The sequence below is a fragment of the Meleagris gallopavo genome, chromosome 5 (genome assembly GCF_905368555.1).
Source record: "Meleagris gallopavo chromosome 5, MGAL_WU_HG_1.1, whole genome shotgun sequence".
NCBI classification, from domain to species: domain Eukaryota; kingdom Metazoa; phylum Chordata; class Aves; order Galliformes; family Phasianidae; genus Meleagris; species Meleagris gallopavo.
In genome coordinates, this window is record NC_139408.1 from 16,877,265 (window position 1) to 16,902,797 (window position 25,533).

Consider the following 25,533-nt stretch of genomic DNA (forward strand, 5'->3'; position numbering starts at 1 on the left):
CATTGGTACTTTTAAGTGATGCTGGGACACATAGGAGGGAACATAGCTAGAAAATTCGCTGATGAATCTGTTGCATTGATGAATCTATTTCTTAAACATTAGTGTCTAAGATACCATTTTGCAATGAGGAGGAATATAATAAATGTTTTTCTTGATTTAAAATTTCAGACTTTTAGATTACACAAAAATAAATGTGTTCTTCTCAGTCATTATAAGTGATTATGAAATGTTTCCCATTATCTGGATCTGTCAGACATCCAGCATTTGCATGGGGAAATGAAGAGAAAGATTAGCTCAGGTAGTGCAAAGATACCTCATCAACAGGACTTGACCAACTATGATTCCCTTTTCTATTGTATTTTCTTGATTAGAGGAAACAAAATAGCATGTAGCCAATAATTACTTAAAGAGAAAACCAGAGCTTGTTGATTATTAATACTAAATTAAGCAGCGCTGCCTTTTAATTTCCATTTGGTTCATTCTTCAATGCATGTATTTGGCATAGCTCGGCAGTGGAGATTTCCTAATTTCCATCAGCAGCATAACTAGTTTATCATGCACTATCGTTATAAATACAACTTTAAATCACTGGGGACAACAGCAAAATATTTCTGTTTGGCGTGCGACTAAGCACAAACTAGAAACCCAGTTCTGCTGTAGAGCTTGCAATGGAAATGAAGAGAGTGGCAGGGAACTGCACTCATGAGGAGACTGCAAGTGATAAAACTGGATTGGAAAAAAAGAGCACAAATGGAAAATAAATTTGCTTTGAAGTTTATGCTCAAGCATCTTCTCCTGGAATAAAATAAGTTATATTTAGATAACATAGAAAATAGTGGAAAGAGATTAAAAAAATGTGCTGCTTTATATTTTTGTTTATTTTGGGTAGCCTTGAAGGGTTTTAGTTACCTTGGCTTTGCATTTCTTTTGCTGTAGTAGGTGAAAGGTAGACTAGATTGCATTTACTTTGCTATTTTGGAGCATTAAATTATTCTGAATCTGATTGCAGCTGCCAAAATCAGTAAGGGAGGAGACTTCTAAAAGCATAATAAGCTGATAGGTAGAGCTGGTAACTGAACTTCATGTAAAAGGATTGATGTTTCTAATGGCACAGTGTTTGATATCCACCAAGAAAAGGCTACTGAGCAAGGTAGCATGCAAAGCCCATCTAGATGCTAAACAATTTATTCATAAACAGGGCAGGTTATTCTCTCAGCAAGTTAATGATGCTGTCTTGGTAGTGTTTCCTATCACCCACTAAAGAATACGGCCATTCTATTTTATGTTAATCCTTTCTGCCTGAGCATTTCAGTCTTGTCTGTGAAGTTACCTTCATCTTTAAGCCTAAGTTCTTTCCAACAGTACTTAAAACCATCTTATACACCACCAGTTTTCACCTCAATTATTTATTTTAATACATATATCATATTTTAACACATCAAATGGTCAACACTTAACTCCTGCTCCAGATGTGTCTAGCTGAATATTCTGTTCTTACCTTTACTTATTATTCTACTAGTCCTTGTTTTGGGTACAAGATTGCTGTTTTATTATTACTTGTTTTAAGAAATGTTTTTGTTAAATGATTTTGGAATACTGAAACACTGAAAAGAGTTAGGCCATGGCACAGTACCCTAAAGTACCATCCAGGTTTGTTGTGATTTCCCACGCAAGAAGTACTGAACCTATTCTTAATGCACGTAAAAGGTGCTTCATATCATTATGTATTACTGATTTGAACTGCAGTGTTGTATTGTATATTACACTTACAGAATTACTTGCAACCTCCACTGAGAATGGAATCATGTTTGTTTGACAAGACTTATTTCCTGTTAAATGCATTGAATTACATGAATTATTTTCCCATCCTTTATTTTCTTCTTAGTTGACTCCTACATCAACTGATTAATTATTTTTTGCAAGGCTGAGGTCAACCTTACTGACCTGGTGCTGCCTGTGTCACCCTGCCTGCCCTTTCTGAATTCCATGTGAATCTTCCTGGTATTCCAACATACATTAAAGATATGCCAGAGATTTTCTTCAGACAGGTCTATAGGTTTGTTGGGAACCAAATATCTGAGCTGCCAGCTTTGAAGTAGTTAGCAGTAATTTGTGTTCTTTACCATCCTCTATGGGATTAACAAACTGGGAAGTGTTTTAGCATCCTCAATTGTATGATTACTTTATCTTTTTCTATTCCAATAAGGGGTATAAATATTTACCAGATGTTTACCTCATCTGCATCACTACTAGTGTTATCTTCTTCCAAAAGCTATAACCACTGGAAGCTTTCTCTGATTTGTGAATATGTCTCTGAAGTATAGAAAACCAATGTTGTTAGCTTCTCCTGTTCTCTGCTTTTCACTGCTTTTAATGTATATTGATTGTTAGTGAATCTCCATTTTCTCTGCTTCATTCCTTGCAAAGCAGCACTACATAAAATAAACAAACAAACAAACCAACACTGTATATTTACAAATAAGGTTTCCTTGCTCCATTTTAAGGTCACCTTGAAGCTCCCAACCTCTTTAAATTTTGCTGGAGGAATTTAAAAAAGCGAAAGCCATTGAACCACAGCAGCTACTGCGTAACACTGGAGTGAAAAATGATTCTAGCACACTAAATGTGAGTGGAGGACATGACGGATAGAGGAAGAGGAGGTAGCACTCTGCAGCTCGCCTGTACGAGAACCACAGTTGCTCCAGCTTGGCTGTTTTGAAGCGGCTTAGATTTTGCTTGGAGAGTGAGACAGCTACTGTTTCATTTATCTGCTTCATTAAGTTTAGACTATATTTGTCTCTGTTTGCTTTTCTACTTGTGCTTGGAGTGTGTCTATCTGTGCTCTGTTTCACAGAGGCTGGGGTTTATTTGCCTGAGTTTGCTTTCCATTGCCTTTGGACCATGTTTGCACTGAGCTCTGTTTCATTCAGTCTGGACTTCATGGGCCCAGGTTTGTTCCACAGCATTTGGACTATGTTTGTTTTGCATTCCAGTGCCCGCAAATGCGGCTGGACGTGGCTTGCCACTGCCTTGCTGAGTGTCTGTCTGTATTGTGGTTACCCAAAGCACACTCCTGTGCTGCCTTGGCCTTTGCTTGGCTGTCTGATAGTATCCTCCTTGCCCTATGTCTTATTTCTGGGCAGATTTGATTTATAGTAAGAAGGAATCTCAGACAAACTCAGAGTGCTTTTAACACAGAGTTGTCAGTATCAGGATACTGTAGTTGCTGTTTCCTAAACATCAGCACAGAAATCCTACCAAAATGCATTGTACTCTTTCAGACATGTAGAAATAAATTATTATTTTTTCCAGATAAAAACAGCAATTAAAGGTTACGACAAGGAGTGTCCTGTGTAGGCCTTAATATGTAAATGAAGTCAGTGCAAAGTTTGTCCTAGGTCTGGTACAAATAAATCAAATTTATGTCAATTCAGATGGATGGCATGCCTACCAAATTCCTGGCCAAACATGGATATCCTCAGCTTTCCCTGTCTTTAATCAGAGTAAACAAGGAGAAGAATTAACCGCGCCCTGTGATTGATTCATCTTTAACGAGAAATGAAGATGCTTTCTTATCACTCTGAGGTTATTAGATTCCATTTTAATTTTCTTATTTTGTCTTTGTCATCTTCTAATGTAGGGTTTTATATTTTATAAACTGGATCAATTTTGCTAATAGCATTATGTAAGGCCATTATTTCTAGCATTTTTCTGTTTTCTTTTAAGAAGGAAAGAATATTATATTGTTGTGTTAATATTTTGATTTTGTTGATTTAGAGTAGTTGATGTTTTCACTCTTCAGAGCTAAAAGAAAAAAATGTCCAGAAATGGAGTTGTCAGTAATAAGCAGATTGTATCAATTTTTTAAGATTTTAATATATGAAATTACTAAAAATACAAGTATCTATTGATAGATCTGAAAAATTCACTGGACTGATCTTTAAGTTTGGTGATCAACTTGAGTCTGGAAAAAGATGGAAAAGAAGGAGGCCTGTATTACCAAAGGAAAAAATCCTGATTTTAGATACTGAATGGACTTAGTTAGGACCATAGATTTCCGTGTCGTGGGAAAAGGATCATTTCAGCATACATTTTTAGTAGATTTACTAGGCATAGGTTTCCCAATGAGGCTATGGATGTCCTATGCATGGAGGTCCTCGAGGCTGGGCTGGATGGGGCCATGGGCAGCCTGATCTGGTGGGTGGCAGCTCTCCCCATGGCAGGGTGTGGAACTGGGTGGGCTTTAAGGTCCCTTCTAACCCAAACTGTTGTGTAATTCTATAGTTCATTACAAAACATAACAAAAACCATACAAAAGTAGAGGATCTAAATTGGAGTGAGAGTTTCCTCTTTACAGAAAGGGGATGTGAATTCCTCCTGACTTTAAATGTCAGCTCAGCTAATAAAAACCTGCTACCACTGTGATAGCACAGCTACTTTCTACAGTTAGAAAGATCTTAAAATTACACAAAGGGAAGTGGAAAAAAAAACGAACAGTAACAAGCTAGACAAACAGTGAGATTTTTTTACTGCTTTTTTTTCTGCTGTGGAATCCCCTATGTAGTTTTCCACTGCTGTTATGAACAGCTCTCTTACGAGTGCGTCTACCCAGTGGAAAGATGGGCAGGAATTTCTCTTTTCCCACGTAACCAGGGATAGGATGAGAGGTAAAGGCCTTAAGTTGTGCTAGAGGAGGTTCAGGTTGGATATTAGGAAACATTTCTTCTCAGAAAGAGTGGTGAGGCACTGGCACAGGCTGCCCAGGGAGGTGGTGGCATCACTGTCTCCGTAGGTGTTCAAGAAACATAGAGATACGAAACTGAGGGACATGGTTTAATGAGCATGGTGGGAGTGGGTTGAAGGTTGAACTCTAGATGTTCTTAGTGGTCTTTTCCAACCCTAATGATTCTATGAATCCCCTGCTGTAGGTTAAGAGGAAAAGAAAGAGATCTAACCTCATATTTCAGCTTAGAACCTACTTCTCCCATCCAAGGCTCAGGATTCAGAATGTCGTTTAAAAATATTTTCTTCAAGTTCAAAATCCAGTTGACTTAGTTTCTTCATTAGCATGCCCAAATTTAGGCACGCACTTAGTAATCTTCAGACCTGATTAAAACCAATGAGCTCTGAACAAATGAATGGTTAAGAATGTTTGGGAAATATTGATACTGGTGCTCATAAATAACTGGCAGTTCCTTACCTGGTCTGGTTTTAAATACTATTCAAGTGTGACGGCACTGTAGTTGTAACCATGAACTTCGTGGCTGTTTGTCAAACCTATTTTCACATCATGTCTCAGAATCCAGTTTCATACACTTTTATGTCACCATTTCTTACCCAAATGTGGATTTTCTGTCTTCAAAGATTTTGTTCAGGCATGAGTAAGACTTTTAAGTACTCAGTAAGTCTAGTTAACTGACTTTGGTTCTGCACATTTAGATTAATAAAAGACCACTGCAATGGATTCAGTGATCAGACAACTCTTATATTTTTGGTAATATTTTGTCTTGGCATTGAAGGTTAGCTCAGTTTTTGTTTTTCCAGGTCTGTAGACAGCTGTTAAAAAAAAAAAAAAAAAAAGAAAAGAAAAGAAAAAAAAAAGAAAAGAAAAAAAAGAAAAGAAAGAAATAGGATAATAATGAGACTCTCCAAGAAATGACCAAACAACCTAAGAAATGTGGTAAATACTATGGTTACACTCAGAGAAACATGCAATGGTGTTTGAATCCATGCTGAATCCAAAGGGGAGTAGAAAACAGCAAGAGGCTGGCACTTCATATATTCATCTTCTAAATAAAGCTACTGTGCAGCTGTGGTTATTAAAAGCAAAAAAAAAGCAGGCAATTTAGATGCACTCCTAATGACATGTTAGGTGAAATACAGTCCACTGTTAACATCACTATGGCCAGTACTGCAGCTAGATATTTCTACTGCATCTTTTCTGCGGTTGAACTTCTGCATTTATGGGTCTGTTATCTGCTGTGGAACTGGTGCAGAGCGACTGCAGAAGACTATATATTCAGCGAAGAACACTAGCATTCAACTCAATTATTCACACCAACTATGAGGGATTAAACTGTTATCTTGCCATTGGCTAAATATTAACAAACTATTAGGAATTATGAACTGTGATTGGGGCTGAAAGAAAGAAACTAAATATTTGTGAGAAATATACAACACTTAACATTTTGTATTTTGGTAATTTCCAAAGGTCTTTTTGTGCAAAGTGCTTTGCAAACATACATTAAGACATACTCTCATAGTGAGTGCTTGAAAGGCAAAGATTGACAAGAATATTATTCTACCTGTTTTGCCCAGAGGAACCAGGGTTTTTAGAAGTGAGATTAAGTGAACTTTCCAAGAGCATGAAGAGGGTCTGAAGACTCTGGGTAGCCTCCAGTCGAGTGCCTCAACCGTGGCAGAGAAGTAGCTGTGCTTTCTAATCAGGCTTGGGAGTCTTTCCCTCAGCCTCAAAACCCCAGTAAAAATTTCACTGTGGACGTTTGCTATTTCAGTGAAAAATCATCTAATTTCTGGTTTTTAAATAGAGAGCAAGTGCTGTCTAATGGTTTATGTATTAGGAGGATATTCTCATTTTCCACATGCTGTCTGGCTCTGGTTGCTGTTATGAGATGTTTGGAGAATGCTCTTTGGAATAAAAAGGAAAAAAAAATCAGAAGGGGGCAAACCTGATGATAGGTTAGACTCAGTGCGATGTATTGCTTTTCCTCAATGTTTTCAATGGCAAGGAAACAACAAGTTACATGAGACTCTGCCTTACGGACCCTTGGCCAGCATTCTGAGAGCCACAATTTGTTCTGTGGGAAGCTGAAGCTGGGAGGCACACACAAGAGCAGCCCCTGTAGAGCGGGTAGGGATCCATGTGCGACTTCCGCTCTCTCCCAGCAGTCCTGGTATTGCAGTTAAATGATTGTTAGTTAGCAATTGTGGCTTCGGGATGCAAAATACCTTGGCCTAAGCAGAAAACAGTGGCTAAACATCAAACGAATGAGCAGCTGGGCTAAGAGTATAAACACAGCACATACTTCAAATGTCAGTAACATACCATGTGCCTGCAGTGGGGTACCCGCTGGATACCCACAGTATTTTAATTTTACTTTTTCTTGGCAAGATCAGGCAGGTATCTTGCCTGAGTAGATAGAAAGAAATAGTCTACAGTTTTTGGATTATGCAGGAGAAGAAAAACTTTGAAGTGTTTATCTCTATTCCTTTTGTTTAAGAATTTATTTTTATTACCACCTTTGTACTCTTAGACTTGAATAGCTATTGGTTGTTTTAAGTGAACTAATGGTCTAGTAGGTCAGAGGAGCAGAGACCTTCTGAAGGGCTAAGACCACCCACTCCTCTCCTTTCAGATCTCACAAACTTTAAAAAGATATATTTCTTTACATTTTAAAAGCTGTTTTCCCAACACCCAAAGCCTGGGAGATTCTCTCTCTCTGTTGAGGTACATTATATTAAAAATCTGTTGAGAAACCCTGAAAAACCTGAAACGCTCAAATATTGTTGTTATGTGCTGGATGTATTGTTCTTACTCCGTTAATGTAAATAGATGAGAGAAAGCATACTTTTTAACATATATATTCAGAATGCTATGCAAACTATATTCAAAATCTTACACAGCAGATTTCCTGCTGTTCACAGTGGAATGGATTCAGACCAATGTTGTAGTCTAGATACATCTCAAATCAATATTAGATATCTGTCTGAGGTACCTAGAATAGTTCCTAGAGAGGGAAGGAGGTGTCTAGAGAGTGAATCTGTCCCAACATGTGGTGCATACATATCTCCATAGTAACTTTGCAGAAAACTCTCTACGTGCTTATTATCAAGTTTAAACAAAATGATTTTTAAAATCACAGCCTTAGAGATTTGGAAAATTTAGTGTTCATCCATGGAGGCAGCAATGAGTTTTAATTCTTCTTTTACTTTACATGCTATCCCACATTCAAAAGAAACCTTAAATGTCTCAAATACAATGCCATGCTTTATATGTCCCAACTGCCACGAGGATGCATCATTTTGATGGAGGGGAAGTGATTCACTCAGCTGGGAAGAAGAGAGTAAGAGAAGCAGTGGCCTTGAGACAGGATGTGGGAAACCTATGACAGAGTTTTAAAATTCTAGATTTAGAGGGTCTGACATGCCTACATGTCATAAAAACTTTCACTTGGTTCCCTCCTTCTGAATAACAAGTCCCAAATGTCCAACACTGAGAAGCTACAGGAATCATGACCACACAAGACAAACTGTTTCTTTGGCAAAACAGTAACCTAACTATATGTAACCTAACCTACATCCATTTGTTTAACTTATAAAACTCAATATTCTCGGGGTTTTGCCTGACTGCTTGAATATTTGCAATTGAATATTTACTTGAATATTTGCAATAACAATTAAAATAGGAGATCCAGAACAAGTGCAATTTTTTTTTTTTGCTAGGACTAGTAATTTACTGGAGCAATTTTAGATACAAGAGAACATACATACAAGTATTAAGATCATGGATGGAAGTAAACTTTACTCCATCCTATATTTAGAATTTTTTTAGGGGAAATGGGCAGAAAAAATGTAGCATTGGATTGTTACTTTCAAGTCTTTCCTTAGATATCAGCAAATCACTGCAGTTTTGTTTCTGGAGCACTTGTAGTTCTTTTCCCAGCTCCCACTGGGGGACAATGGGTTGCTTCATCATCTTCAGTGGAATATCAGATTCAGCACTTGCTCACCCGATTCTGTACTCTACTACACGCCCGATTGCGTGCCCTAACCAGCATCTAAAGGAGAGCAAATCTGAGGGTACCACAGCTCTCACAGCTCCTGCCAATTGCTTTCTTCTTCCTTCTTATGCGGAGTTGCATGCAGAAGTAATGAGCATCTTCCTTTCCCTGTCGAGATATCAGACTTGGGAAACAGATAACTGAAAAAGCAAGAAAAGGAGGTTTCCTGAACTTCTACTCTGAATAACAAACAATACCGCATGAAATAAATCACTTGATTACAATATCATATGATTGTTTTTTTTTACCTTTTTTAGTCAGACATGATTACTCATAAACTAAATAATATGATCATTTTTTAAGAGCTGAGATCATGCCTAGAAATAAGTCCAAACATGACTAGACATTGTAATTTATTTTTTTCAAGGTTTTCACTAGCCAAGAGCCAACATCTGTATTGAAATGAGAAGGATTTTAGAGAAGATGGTTGTTTCTGCAGACACTAGTGTGTCATTTTCAGAATGCTGTTGACATTAAGCATGGGCTAGTGACTGTCTCCTTTCAGAAAAGCTCATCAGGCTATACTTAGGCTTTTCAGTGTGAAATGTTAGTAGGAGAATGTGCTCTTTGCTGTTTTTTACAAAAGAAAACAAGGAAAAAAAGAAAAAAAGACAGCAAAACCAGAACTGGTAACTCATAGGTGAGGAAAATTCTTCAGTTAATTTTCAGGCCTGTAGGCCTTTCACCACATTGGATCCACGCTGCAGACAGCGCACTCAGGCTCACTAACATAAGCACATTTAAGGTCTGGGTCATTTGTATGCCACTGAAATGCTTTTGTGATGCATGATGGTGGTTTCTGTTATAAGCCATTAGACCTCCCATCTCCCTCTGACCTGTACTGCTGGGATTGAAGCGAGTGGACCTTGCATGCACATCCAGGGGCACTGGAACTGCTCCAGCACCAGGTCCAGAACCATTGCAATGCTGCCTTGGCTTTTCTAATACGTGTTTGAAATCACTCTTAATTATGTGCATGAGAAATAATTAATCATGAAAGTGCATAGCTTTCCTCCTCCAAGAAAATGTACCACAGTTATTTTGCTTATTGGATTTTGTAGCTGATGTAACTGTCGTTAACAGAAAAGGTAGTGAACGTAGAAAATATTATTTCCTTCTCCTGAGCGTTTAGTATAACAATATAAGCATTGACCGTTGTGTACTTTGGTATTATTTTCCTTTCCTGCTTATAGTCCCTTCTCATGTTTCTTCATCATTTTAGGCCCCTAATAGGGATAGGATGAACCCATTGATGTCGGCACATGGAGGCCTGCTAGTAGCATGCCTTTGGTTTTAGTCTCCTAGCAGCAGCCATTCATGTTATGTGGGCTTTCTTTTTTGGGCATTGCCCACCCCTGAAACTGACTTCAGGCATTTTTCACTGCCTGTTCTGCATGAATAGCCACAGGCCTCTTGCCAATTGTCCCCTCTTCTTGAAAGCCAGCCTCAGCCAAAGGCCTTTTCAAGTGTGATCCCAGAGTGCCACACAGGCTTTCAGGGTATTGTTGTCGAGATGAGGGCCCTGCACTGGAAAGTGGGGTCAGAAGAGAAAGCACAATGAGGGGTGATGGAGGCTTCATGCAGTCCTCAGATGCTGGCCTGTTTATTAATTTACAAAACTAATGTCACTGTCTTTAGAGAAGAGATTGAGTGAAAAAGATGCCCTTTGAAGAGAACTGCTTTTGATGCATTACCAAAACATCGGTCGCCTTATTAAATAGATTTTATGGAAGCAAGTACAGCTAATAAAAGTTCAGAAACACCAGTAAAGTACTGAAGGCCTGGATTCAGTGTTTTCTATTTTGCCCCGTCAGCTCAGACACAATTCATATTAATGCGTTTTACAAGTTGTCCTTGGGCAAAAAATCCTTACATATAATGGGTACAAATATCTGGTTTCCCTTACGCATGTCACAAAAATGATTAGCCAAGACAGGAAAATAGTGCCAGCTCTTTAACAGAGCTCTTCCCCATACATAGCATAATGAAATATTCAAGTAGAATTTCTTACCTTTTGGTGCTTGGAGAGGAACTGAAAGGGTCTATGAATTGGACTGTAGTATACACAAATGGTGCAACTAATCAGAGTTTTCAGTGCTGCTGTTGGTGCATATTAGGGGATTCAGGAAAACAGTTCTCGATTTGCAAGTTCCTGTAACATCAGATGGAGTCCTATTGCCTAGAAGTACATAATGTTTACCTTGCAGCTTTTAATCTGAGAATGACCTTGGGAAGAAATGCAGCTCTTTGGCATACTTGTTCTTTTTTCCCATATCTGATTAAAAAAAGAAGTTTACCGTATCCCTTCACAACAACTTGTACAGTGGTTTGATTTTGCTTACTTCAGGCTGCTAGCTCTTTTTCATTGTTCTTCTTCCTGTGAACAAAAACACAGATTGCTGTCTCCACGCTGGGGCAGCTCACAAACCACTGCATCATACGGGATTGAACAGGAGTTGGATTAGATGGCCCTCAGAGGTCCCTTCCAATTCTAAGGATTGTATGATTCTATGAGTCACATTCTCTTATTGCATTAAGAAACTAAACCAGGACAAGTGTGTTTATCCCCAAACGACTTACTGCTTCCTCAGGGGTTTGTTGTCAGGAGCTACTGGAGATTTCTGACCACTATCATTGTGGATACAATTTAGGATTAAATTTAGGGACCTTCAAAGCCACAAGTATGAAACTCTACAGCTGAAACTAAAGACAATCGTTAGATTTGTATCCTTGGTAAGCTGCATGCAGAAGGAAAGCATTCCAGTCCGACCAGTAGGTTACAAATGCAAGATAAGGATTCGGTTTTAAACATGTGGCCATAAATGTATGATTGAATTTTAAGTGCTTTCAATTAATATAGATCAAAAGAGGATTTTGTAGTTGGACTAACTTTCAGAAGTACCAGACTATAAGCATAAATCTGTCTAGTCCCTTTGTTTTTCATAACTTGTCTTGCCATGTTTGTTAATTATGGAAGGCATTTAGGACTTGCTCTGTCTCATTCAGTTTCTTCTCTTCTTCAGTGCTCCAGCAGTTAAGTCAGCAATTTTACATTCCACTGCCTTGCACCTTGAAAGTCATTTATGGACAGCAAGTGGGTGTAAATTGCTAATGGTAGCACTTTAAGTCTTTGTGTGCAAGGCATTGGAGATTGATCCATGGAACGAAAATAATCATAACCTAATCACCTTCCTGGTAGCGGAAAATAATTCAAAGGATTGTTGACCCTTCTTTAAATGATAATACAGGACAAATAGGTTTCTGATGAGGGAAGCTCTTGCCTGAAAGCAAACACTGTAGGTCACCCAGAATGGTAAATATTGGTAACTTTTAATGAACATTTGGTTCAGTTTTCAACTGTGCTGCCGACACTAAGGTTCACAGATCCACAGAGTATCAACATCAGTCTATTATTCTATCAAATACATATGCTCACAGTAGTATATTTGGTTATTAATTTGATATCATCAAGTGTTTATTCACTCAGCAGAACACTGAATGACCAATTTGGGGATGTACAGTTGATTCTTTACAAATGACTTTTCTGTGTGTATCTTCAAACACAGAATTCTGTGAAGAATCAGGAAAATGGTTAGTGAATAATTTTGTGGGTTTTTTTTCGTTGTTTGTAATGATCTCATATAATGTACTTGTAAATATCTATAAATTAAAAAACTTGTGAAGGGCTTTTGCATACATCATTTGCTATCTAAAATTGGCAGATTTGAAAACATCTTCTTGAAGTAAATTTATGAGGCAAAATTATCTATCTTCTTGTGGTACTTTCATGGTTTGAAGTCTGAAAGTCAGGGTAGGTAAACAGACCAAATATCTCAGTATAAGAATAAGTCATGTCTTCTAACAAAGAGTGTAAAAACAAAATGTTGCTAACCTGAAAGTGCTTCAATCAAGGCTGAAAGCTATTAACTGCAGGTTTGATGTGAAACAGTGTCTTTGCAGAAGAGCATACCTACAGTGCACTAATAGGTGGGGAACAGCTCTGCAGCCTGTGGCGAGGCGTCCATCACTCTCAATAACTTAGGACTTGTCTGTACAAGATCTGTTTGTTTTGGCTTTGGGTGAAGGAAAGGATTTGTCCTCCATATATAAACAACCACAGATAATAGTATGTCAATAGATATATTCCCATATTTACCTTTTAAAAATTAATCAAATTAACCACAATAAAAATAGTGAGACAGAAATGTGGAAAGGTTCTCATGAATTGTTTTCCTTTTCCTTCCTTATGAACACCAATAAATGATCAGAGTACATAGGAAAGCTATTCTGGTGAACTTGGCACTCATGGTAGAGATAAGCAGTCATGACCAGGTCAAGAAAATACCCAGTGTGGGGAAAAGTTTTATGATGGTCCAAAAGCAGTGATGGATTAAAAAAAAAAAAAAAAAAAAAAAAAAAAGGTGTCTGGTAAAGATAGGAACATGAGGAATTCTTGAAAGAGGTTCAGCATTTTGGTTCAGATAACAAGCTAAGCAGATTATCTAAAGTTCTCTAAATCCTGCTGAGGTAAAACTCAAGCAGCAGCCTCATGAGAACAAAATTTCACATGACATTTCAAACTTCTGCTTCTGGTTCATTTAAAAAATAAAACAGAAGTGCAAGAATAAAATATCTTCTTTAAAAAGGAAGTTAATGCAACATGCTTTATATTTAACAGTTAATTTTGTTTAACTTCAAGTTTAGATTGTGATTTTGGACCACCTTATGCTTACTTAAACCATTATCTTCTCTCTAAGTGGGGCTTTTCCTGAGCTACCTGGAAAATATCTATACCAGATCCCAAAGTAGTACACTGTAGGGTTAACACTAAATGGTGTTAGCAGTGCAAATTTTCACATCTTTTTTTTTCTTTTTGGAACTTTTTCTTCCTTCACAGTTATTTATTATCCGAAGGAAAAACAAGAGGAGAAAAAGGACAAGTCAAAATATATTTTTAGGAAAAAAATAAATAGACCTGTCTTCCTTAATCAGATTCTATTTTCTTTTCACTCCACAAAAGTGATAAACTGACAGAGAAAATCAGGTTAGAGGAGGAGCAGAGACATTGTGCTATCTGCACACAAGAGATTTGCAACAAAATGGTCAAGCTATGAGAGACATACCCGTGTATTTTGCAATGGGAAGATTATAGTGTTACTGAATTAGGTTTTGGAGACCCCATGAAATCCTTCTATAACATTCTGGAGGCCATTTAACTTTTCTTACTTTAGAATTATGTTATATTATCATTCATGTAATGAATATGAAATCTCCCATGAATGGGATCATAGTCCAGACTGTAAAATATGGTCCTCATTTAGTTGCCCAAATGACAGCTGCTCTATTTTAAAAACTGTAATTGTTGGGAGTCTGAAAAAGTCTTAATTTTGCTTTTGAATGGCTTTAGACTGCATCCTTACTTTTACTTGTGGGAGTCATTTACTGACTCCTACCTTATTTCTTCTGTCTCTTTTATTTATGCTGAAGGAGTTCCTGAGCACAAACTGCAGATAGACTAGGGCAGAGTTTCATTCATGTGTGAACTGATTTCTTCTGCTATTGTTTGAAATTATGACAGCAAATTTCTTCATCTCAATGAGACTTTTTTTCTGTTTTTTTTCTTTTCTTTCAGAGAGTAGTCTGAAAGGATTAGAAGATTCATGGGAATGGAAGCTTTCAGAAGGAGGAAGGTATGGTTTCAATTAATATTCTGCTTTATCAGAATCAAAAGTTTCACTATAATATGCTAATTGTGACAGGATTTGGATTTCAGGCTCAGGTTGTGTCTCATCAGGGACAAGTACAGCTAACTTACATAAAAGTTTGTGTGTTTTATTTTTAAGAGAATACAAATTAATTTTCAAAATATTTGAATATTTTTGTTTTGATTTTACTGCCAAAAAAAACCAAAAAACAAAAAACAACAACAACAAAAAAACAACATCAGGGATTCAAAGCTCGCATCAAAGAAAATGCGTTATTCCCTGCCTATTTCTTTGACAATTATGAACATGGAAATCAAAGAATCTGTCTCATTACCGTGGTATTATTGCTCCCTTCCTAGTTCTTCCATTCTAGAAGCGTGTCTGATCTGTAAATCTTTAAATGGTAATAAAGTTAGGAGTAGGATTTCTGTGTGGTCCCTGCACCAGCATTGGAGAACTGATCCAATACAGCTAATCATCTCAAGTTTAATGAATGTCCTGCTGACTTTTAAAGGAACTGGGTGCCTGACTACCCTCTGAGGCTTTAAAAGTCTCCTGTTTCAGTCGGACTTTTTCAGGAAACCAGATTGAGCAAGTCCATGCAGAAAATGCCATTGCTGTTCCTACAGGTTTCCACAAGACATTTGACCCCTCCCCTCCCTTTCTTCCTTCTTTTTATACCTCTCTGGAATGCAGATATTTTGGCTAATTTTCTCCAGCTGTCACATAGTCTCACAGGAAAATGACCTCGCAGAGTGACCACTTCCCCTAGTCCTTGACTTAAGTAGAGTTTTTTTCAGAGCTTTCACCACATCATCCACATCACTCTCTGGTGTCTTTCATGAGTCAGGAAAAAAGCAGGAAAAAAATTCACCCCTAAAAAAAAAAAAAAAAAAAAAAAAGGAAACTAACCAGATCAGTTTGAATGATTTTTATCCATTGCTATTTCAAATCAGTTTGTGTAGCAGAAAGTTAACATTAAGGATTCCCACTAATGGGTAATTTGCTTTTCAGCATGCAATTAGTTGATTCATGTAGTAATTACAGCAATGTCAGCAAATTTGAGAATCAGTCCTCTTTATTCTGTTATTCTTTTAAATGTACTCTCCAGAGGGAGAAATCTTATTATAGAAATCACAATTCAAGTTTAGTTTTTTGAAAAAGCACAATGAAAAAAATGAACAAAATGTGATACGATAAATACTTATGGTGTATGAATTATAGAAATGAGATGCAGGTACATGAAAAGCAAATGGTATATTAAGTGCCGTTATAACAATAGGGACATTTTGTGACATGGAAAAATTACAATTTGTTGGCTTCTTTCACTCTTGAGGTAAATTATATTTTCTCTTCAATGTTATTCTTCCATGGAAGTTGAAGTTAATGGGCCTCTTGTTAAACACAACTGTCCTCTTCCTTTGAGCGCTCTCTGTAGTTATCAGGAATAGCTGGTTTGTATAGCTTGTAGAATCCCAATGATTTCCAACCATAACTTTTCTCTAATGGTATTCTTTACTTCCTCACACTTGGATAATTTTTATACTTTGAGTTCCTCCTGTATTTCGTCTTGAGTTTTAAATATCTGATGAGAGGAAAAGAAAGATGGAGACTGAAAATAGACTGCAGTCTTTACTACAAGTGACTGAAATCTCTGAGCTCTCTAAAGGTCATGTTTACAACTGTTGCATCTGGGAGAATGTACTTAATTGCCCTGCTGTTTGAAACCAACATAGAGCAATTGCACACTTTAAAAACATTTGATATTTCCTATTTTATGTTTTGAATGAGTATCCCAACATCTTGCTATTTTCTGTAGCTGCTTGGGAAGTGTCTTCCAGGTAATTTTAGTAAGCTTTGAGTATCTTTGTATTATGTATGAATGCTATATTGAGACTGCTCAAGGTATGTTGTAGCTGTGTTTTGTTTCTCCATATTCTAAAGCTAGCATTACTGTAGTTTTTTGTAACATACACTTCGAAATATTTTACTTTAATTTTAGAGATTGATTACTTGGTATGATCTCCAGCAGCCTAGGCATTTTAGAAGGAGATTAAAGAAAGATTTTATTGGTTAGTGGTGTCAGATAGGTTCCCCAGTATAAATATAAGCCAACAAAGTCAGGTTCTAAAATCAGATCATCTTTGTGTGTTGTCAAGACTTTGGGCTTTTCTGCCCACATGTAGAAAAAATGCCTGTCAGGGTAATGAGTTTGCATATTTGAAACAGCAGATGTGTGGTTTAAGGCGTTGTGAGTGGATTATAGAAGTTATTGTAGCATGGATCTGGTACAGGATGAATGGAGCTAGGGCTAGAAAATATTTGATCATCTCTCAAAAGCTATCACAGAGGAACTGAATTAGGGTAAGAAAAATTGTTGTGTAACTGTCAAAAACTTGTTTTTATAATGCTATTGATGGCTCTAGGCTTTGCATATAAGCTATAAATCACTACTTTGTATCTGTGACTATATATTGCAAGAATGCCTCAACTTTGCATTGAATCATTCTAATTTATGACAGTCTTTCTCCTCTTCATTGCTATAGACCACAGTAATGGATGAGAAAAATAGCTTTGTTCAGTAACACACCCAGCTGGATCACAGACAGCTAGTTAAATAAGTTTACAAGTTGATGTGTACCTTTGGCACTGCTGCTCAGGTTGAGTGTAGTCAAATGGACTGTTTCAGCTGCTGCTGATTCAGGTTCCTGTCTGCTCCAACCACTTTTCTTCATTCATTCCTGTAACCTCACAGCTAGAACCAGATTCTGCCAAAATATGTAGTAAATCTGGGGAAGTGAAAGGGAAGGGGGATGGCAATACCATTGCTGCAAGAATGTGAAGGGTCATAAAATCTTAGCTGGTGTTAGCTATGGCCTAAACACCGTAGGATGTTCAACTGTGGTCTTAGGGATGTTTAGTCATGCAGTGATCCCACTTGCTAGAGGTGCTATCTCAGTTGCAGATGTAAAGACGTGCTTTTGGATCAACACTGGCACGCTGTGATCCTGCCCTGACTTGGAAACTGAAGTGGCCATGCTGACTATATTGTAAACTGGGGACAAGTGAGCAGGAATATGCTTAAAAACTCCATACATCATTCTTCCACCTGCATTTATACTGAATTGGCTTGACTTGATGAACAATCTCTTTTATTTCAGTGGAAATTCTTTCAGCGTGAGTTTTGACTGACGTGAATAAAAATGATAGTATCTTTTCCTAAATGATTCCTCTTTGCACGAGCTGATTTTTCACAGCTAAAACCTTTGGAATTCAAGAAATCTGATAAGAAGGTTTTCTGAATCCTTATAGCCTTAATCACAGAAGTAAAGGAGAATGGTACTAATGGCATAATGGTCTTATATTCATGCCCTGTTCCAAATATTTGCTTTACCCAGCATGCAAATACTGCTATTAATAATAATTTTAATAACATGGATGATAGATAAGATAGCTGTTTTCTTGGAATTAGTATGTGTAAGGTATTACTTCACCTCTCAAAGGGAGATACACAACTTCCATCTGGCAGTTTTTTAAACATCAATCAATATAAAAACAAATGGTCTTGGTAAATTGTTTAGCCTTGAAGGTGAATATTGTGTTTATAAAATGAAAATATTCTTTGTAGCCTCTGTACATGTATAATTACATAAGCACCTCCATATTTATTTAGTTGGATTACTGGCACGGAATATTTCAAACTCTAAAAATTCTAGGAGGAAAAAAGGATGAACCAGAGAACAAATACCATATTCCAACTGATAAGTATTTCCTCATATGTATCTGATTCAGAAAAAGACTTCAATGTATGTTTAACTTCAAGTACCTGCTCAGGTCTCACTGGGTTTAAACATGCACTGACCAAGGATGGTTTTTCAAATAGAAGCAGTATGTTGTCCCAGTGAAGTCTATTTGATTTGCCAACTGCTCAGATCTCCTCCTGAACATGTAGCTGATTCTTTAGAGTAGCTCTTGCTTCCAAAATTGACTTTGCATTTTGTGATTTGTAGTACAGTCTTTCAGTGCCAAAGTATTCTTCCTATCAAAATAAAAAATGTAGCTTCAGGAGGCTGCAGTCCTCTTTTGTAGCCTATAGCAAATTAATAAAACTTTAACTATGACGTTTTTTGTATCATCCCTTTTCTTCTATCTTTTCTGTCTGACCACTGTAAAGGCCAAGGAATTCTGGCTGCACAAATGCAAGAGAAGTTGCTTTATTATGGAGAATAAAAAGTGTTGAGAGTGACTAGGTCGTATTCTTGTCAATCTCCTGTACTTAGTTTCCTTTCAGCTTAGTTTTTGGTGACAAACTCACAGCTGTAATGCCTGCCTTACATTTACCAGCCTGCATATATGAAAGATGTGTAATGTTAACTAAGCCCTTCCCCGTCCCTCTTGGAAGACCACCCTGCCTGCAAGATCTCCAGAGGAAAACACAGCATGTCCTGATCAGAAACTGCCTTTGTTGGCAGAAATACAGTATGTTGCATTAACCAAAACAGCATTTTTAAAAAATTTTTGATGGTGGCTGCTTTTTATTTAAATATTCATTCTGCTTTTGTAAATGGATCTCATTTGGTCTTTATATCCTGACATCACAGGACTATCTGAAAGCCTTGTTTACATTTAGCAGTGGAAATTACTTCAAGGCTTGCACAAAACCTTCAAAACCTGATACGCTCAGAGCAGGAACAGGACTGGATTCTCCTTAGCAAACCTCTAGACAGCAGTTTTCTCTGGGATGAACTGAATAGCTCATCTTTCTTCCCCACTAACAGTGCAGCTTTTCTCCTGAATAGGTCAGTGCAAGTTCCAAGTGCAGGCTTCATGGATGAGTAGCCATCCATGCCAGCAGTGTAGAGCTCAAATCCTCTGGCACTGTCATTCTGGTTATGCTGGTGGTCATCTGTGGCTGTTAGGGAGCAAAAGTCACTTTCAAAACTTGTTCAGCTTCTCTGATATTGATTTTTCTGTGTGTTGTTCTGCTGCTCTGTATTCCAGAGCTTACACTTATCAGTACTTAGCAGTTGTCTTCTGAACAGTAAGTAAGGCAGCCCTGGACAGTTGCAATTACCATAGAAATATTAATAATCATGTTGTCCTGATCACAGCTATTCACTTACAGCTGAAAACATGGGAAAAGATGGAACTGTGGCCACAACATTTAGGTTCTAATTGTACGCATAAAGGGAAAGAAAGCCTGGAATACTTGATACTATGGAGCTGCTCTAAATTCCCTACGGCACAACTGCATTTTGATGCTTCAACCACTGTTATAGTCTGAGGATGTAACAGAGGGAGCTAAACACTCTCTTTTCTGTTCTTTCTTGAATCATGGGTATGAAGCTTCTTGCTTCAACTGCTACTCTATATACATGTCAGCACAGCATAAAATACACTGCCTGCTTGAGTTAAAAAGGTGCACAGTTTGTAGAATGAAACCCTTTTCTCTTCACCATTATTTCAGCAGTGTAACCACATTCCAACAAATAAGGCAATTCCCGATTTACCTCAGAATAACCTCAGGGACAGTTGACTAATCTCAGGGTTCTGTCACGAATGTTATGCTAAGGAATTATAAATTGAGGTAGTGCTTTCTGACTGGTGATTTGCAGATGGCACTACCAATCACGTAGATCTGAACTGTAAACCTAGTGGTGACAACATTCGCTTCTATTCTGTGTCCTGATTTACATTGAGTGTGAGTTGGTTGTAATTATGTTAATTTACGTGTCTTAGATGCTGTGACAACTAAATTGCAGAGGGCTTATAAAGGGGTTTCAGGTTTGTGGTTCTGGATGTGAAAGCTGTGGGCTTAGACTTTTTGCAGGTGTCAGGACAAATGTCTGTCTTTTCCTGTCTACCAAACAGTCCTTCATTCCAGAGGGTATGAAGTAGCAGCCATCCTATGTCAAAATCTTTACCTTGTTTTATGCTGATTTTTTGGTCCTGCTCTGGCTGTAGTGAGAGGCTGTACTAATCTCTCTTAATCCCAAAAGTTTTCTGCATTTTGCAGATGGAAAAGCAGAGCAAGGAGGTTAAATAGCATAGTCTAATATTAGAAATAGATAACACACATGGGAACAATACATACGGCCAGAAATGCTAGGTTCGCAGTTCAGAATCACAGTGCAAATTCATCTAAAGACTGTGTTCTGCTTGTGCATCTAGAAGTGCCTATTTTCCTGTGTATCTCCCTATAATGTGTTGTATGTACTCACAAAGCCAGATGGAGATGTCATTGTGGTAATATCATGGAGCTTTAATTAGAACGTATTTTCTGCTCAGGTACTTATTCACTCGAATGTCCATGGAATAATACCTCCAATTTTTCTTTCTTATTATGTATTATCTCCCACTTTTCCTGTGAAATTTAGGACCCATTTCCGGATATGTAGATGGAGCAGCTGGTATCCTTATCTTGCTCTTCTGTCAGCTTGTGTCTTCAGTGCAAATGAAAGGACCCAATTCTGCCAAGTTTCTGAATGCTTCTTGGAATGGTGGGGGTTTGGGACTTTTTCTAAGTGATGGTTGTGATTTTCAGGAATTCTTATGAGTATCTTCATGCCCTTCTGTGTGCAAAATATGAGGGATTTTACCATTTAGGAAGCAATTTCATGTATTCCTTTAATTTAATTCCTGCAGTAACCTTGGGTATTCAGTGAAGCTAAAGAGAGGGATAGTCAGTGCCAGGATGGCTTTCATTCATTTTCTCTTTTTTGAAAATTAGAGGAATAAAACCTCATTAGCATAGCAGTCTATTAGGTCCCATACTTTTAGCACCCAAAGGTCTTCCTGTTTCCTCGTGTTTTGATAATACGTCTGACACGCTGCTAAACTGCTGGGAAAGTTAGGAATAACATTAATCTAACAAGAGTGTTAGATTAAAATTATGCTGTAGAGCTGGATGGCTTCTCTTGCTTCTTTTCTTACTGCTTGGCATTCCTGATGCTGGGTCTTGGTTTCGGTAGCCATGCAGCATATGAATCAGAGAGAACCCACCCTGTGCTTTGGCATAACTCTTAAGGCACTGACAGTTCCTCTTTCTTCAGCAGTAATTAAACAAGTAAAAACTGGTTACTTTGGTTAGCAGATATAAATGTGGAAAATATTCACAAATACATATCACTGGGTGTGTGTGTCTAAGGAATCTGGATGAGCTGTGGTTGGACTCTCCTTTCCCACATGCTTACAACAAAGGTGCTTTATCCAACAAAGCAATCTGGACAAAGTCTTTTATTTCAGCTTATTCATGTTCTCTTTTTCTTTGCGAGGCTTGAAGGTTTGCTGATAGTGCAGTTCAGAGCAACCCTTAACGATAGGGGGCACAGCTGGGGATAAGACTCAGCAAGAGGAAAAATCAGTTAGAACTATGATGAGGTAGATAGACCTAAGGGCTGGCCTGTCCTTCACTTTTGGTAACAATTTCTTTCTTCCAGTTCGTTGTGCAAATAAAGGGTGAGCTAGCATGGCTCAGTTTGGAAATAATTATAAGACTGGAAAGCTTTCTCTTGTAAGTTCTCCTGTAAATAACCTGGTGGAGATGTGCTTGTCGTAGGATTGAAGAGACTGTGTTGCTCTGACTGCAGGGGCAGACATACTTAGAAGCAAAGCAAAAATGGGTGTAGGCAAATCTAAGGGACTGTTTAAATAATCACATCTTTTGGGAAAAAGTATAGCCTAAGAATAAAGCGTTAGCGGTGTTTCAAGAGCAGTGTGTTTGATCATGACTTTCTTTCAAGCTCCATTTATGGACATCGGCTAAAGAAAATGCCTCCTTTGCCTCAGTGAGCACTTTGTAAAATGCGAATCATCAAACCAGAGTTTATAAATCCAGAAAAATCCTTCGTGATCATTTTTGTTACCTGATCTATACTGTAGGCTACAGAACATCCTTGGATTGACTCCTGCCAGAACTTACACAGATAGGAAAAATACACTCTTCTGCTTTTAACGTCTCTACTAAAACGCTTTGTAAGCTGGCCAATATTTAAAATGGTAATGCCAGCATAGTGTTGATCTAAAGGAGGAAGGCTAAAATCCTTATAGGATATTATTAGAGCAGTGAATATTCAGGTAAGAAGAAGATAGATCCTAATATTTCATAATTATAACATAGGCCAAACTTTTAACCTTAGTCTTAGGTTCAAATTCCTGTTATACCTATGACTGCTAAGCTGACAATGTGAGTGCCTGTTTCCCTAATTTACTCTCTCCACATGTTCTTGCTAAGCTGAAACTGCTGTTTCCTGACTTCACGATTCTCAGTTTGAATTGCTGCTCTTTTCCTAATGTCTGATTTTCAAAGCCCTTTGAAAGATGGACACCAAAAGCAAAGTTCTTCTCATGGTAGTTTGGAGAGGATGAATTCCTGAGCGCTTGTAAAACATTTTGAGGGGGCCATGAAATAGAGGTTCTGATTTCTTGTTTATATTCTTCCATGATAGTATTTGATGTTTTCCAAAACTGAGGCTGAAAATGTTGCCAAGATTATTGATGGTAATTCCTGGAATTGACGTGACTGGAGCAAGATTCTTAATTTCTTACTTTTTTTCTTACTTTCTTTCAAATCCTTGTGTGATGAGAAAGGGAGAGGAATAACACATCTCTGATATGGGACTTATTTCTAGCAGTGCTGTCTGGGAGAGTACAAGTTACAGGTGGCACCTTGTCTGTGCACAGGCTGTGGGGCTTCTACCTGCCCCATGGTCAGGGAAAAGGTAATGACGGTGGCTGCTCAGCATGTCCACAGGAGAGACTATTTACATGTCCTATGCACTGATTCAGGTTACTTGAAATGAGTAGGAGTTTCTTTGTTGAATTCAGCAGTTCTAGGCCTGATAGTCCTAGACCAAGTAAGGCTGTTTTTGGTCTTCATTTTTAAGCAAATAGCTTCAGTTTACTCCTGGCGGCTATTTTATTTTTCTCAAATTACCCAATTTGTATTCACTGCCCTCAGGGATCTCTTTTCTCATTGCTGTTTATTACACACAGAAGATTTGCCTCTCCTGTAATTTATCCCCATGGTACCATTCTACTGACTAGAGAGGAGAAATTCCAGCTTTGTACCAAAAGAAGCAAAAGGAAAATTGGTGCCAGATTTTATCTTTGGTGAGCAGCTTGATTCTCTTTGCCTGGAATCATCCAGTGATACCGCAACTCGGAGCTACAGTCTGACATCCAAATATAACAAATATTTCTGGGTTTGCATATTATGCTTTCCTGCTCCTCAGATTCAGGCCAGGAGGAAGAAGAAGATTATGAAAGAAAATGTATACATGAATATTTTACCAATGTACTATGTTAGGAAGGGAAAGATGTAGAAAGCAGATGACTGATTCATAGTGTTTTGGTTAAAAATATTGTAGCTTTAAAACATTGCCTCAGTGTGGTTGGGATGCTTACAATAAATACATTTCACACCAGATGTGGTCTCGAGTGTACATGACTTGGGATTTTCCTGCACACAGTAACCATCAGTTCTAGGAGCCCGAGGATCCCCAGGTTTCAAAGAGACCGCTCCTGTTGTAGTTGTCGTGCCCAAGGGATGCCAGCAAAATGAACACAAGGGCTAGGGAGGCTGCTGACCCCTAAAAATCTCAAGCGTCAAATAGCCTATGAAACATAGATGCCAGTGTTCTACTTCCAGACATTGAATAATGCCTTTTGTTCCCAAACCACGTGCCCTTGCATTAGGAGGAGCGGGCACCGTTAGAAGAGGTGATCTTCCATCGACCCCGCAACATACAAGCTTAGCAGATGTAGGAGGGCCCATAGGACACGTTCTTTCTCTGATGGATAATACATACATTAGTTACGTTGTTATAGGATGCAAAAATTGAATGGGGCTTCTCATTCCAGCTGAAAAGATAGCGACTGTGGTTGCCTCTGTTAAATGATATGTCCCTGCAAAGATAAATACATGTTTTAGGATTTCTTTCACTCATTTGGTGCTGTATATACATGAGGTTTCTAGGAAGAATTAAAAGAAACTGCACTGAAGTTTTGTGTTGGATTTTTTTGTTTGTTTTTTGTTTTGTTTTGTTTTGTTTTTTAAAGTACAGTGAATGAGCTGGATGTGGATATCCAGTTATAGAAAGATGCTGAGTATACAGAAAGATTCTGAGTTCATTAGTACTAGCAGAGTGGTTAGCCAAGAGCATATTACTTTTGGAACTGAAGCTGCAATTGTAACGGGGAAAATAGGAAGCCCAGCTTGTGCACATGAATGGGCAGCAGCTCCAACCAGACCTGTTAAGGAACCAGTGTGGAGCTACCACCGCAAATACAGGGCTCACTCTGTGCATCTGTGCAGACTTTATTTAAATGTTTGAGATGCAAGAGTTAAAGGAATAAAGGAGTATTATTTCATACTATTTAGAATATAAATACCACTTTTTCTCCCAACAGGACTGAGACAGTCTGTGGCAATGCCTCAGTTAGCACCTTCTTTCCTAGGCTGTACATGAATTTCAGATGTGTCGTTGCAGAATGCACTGCTTTAGCTAATACAGCTAAAGGAAAGCTGCAACACCTTGGGCTTTGGGTAAGCTACCAAAGATACTGCCTACCTGAAACCATGAACAAATATTTGCTTGCTTGACAGCTGAAGCCTGCAGCATCTGGACCTCATTGTTTTCAGCACTCAAGCCTAGTTTAGAGTTAGTCTGAGATACCTATATGTGTAGCAGTCATGCCTCGCCATTGCTATCGTGTAGATAATCTGGAGACTTTGCACCATTATGTGACAAGAATCAAGTGCAAACCTAGATGTAAGGCTTTACTGCCTAGGTTCCAAAGAGGCAAACTTCTGTTGCCAGGTCTCTAGAAAGTTATACAAATGGCAGGATTTAATCAAGTCTGAATGTAATTTTGGGTAACTAAGTAATTGACGTAATACTGGTCACAATATGTTGGCTGGTGAGGACCACAATAAACCGTGAGTGTCAGCTAATCATGATTAAACACTGATTAGGTCAGGCTAAAACTGCACTTAGCTGACATGTGCTGAATGCTATTTGTCCTTG

The 25,533-nt window shown here is 38.0% G+C and overlaps 1 long non-coding RNA gene across 7 annotated transcripts in view; it reads left to right on the plus strand.

Annotated features, from left to right (window-relative positions):
- LOC104911065 (uncharacterized) overlaps positions 1-25,533 on the plus strand; it is a 272,623-nt gene that overhangs the window by 112,753 nt on the left and 134,337 nt on the right. For all 7 annotated transcript variants that reach the window (XR_014883460.1, XR_014883459.1, XR_014883461.1 and 4 more), the window contains exon 3: positions 14,434-14,491. This is a non-coding gene — a long non-coding RNA (uncharacterized LOC104911065). The remainder of the gene's footprint in view (positions 1-14,433; positions 14,492-25,533) is intronic.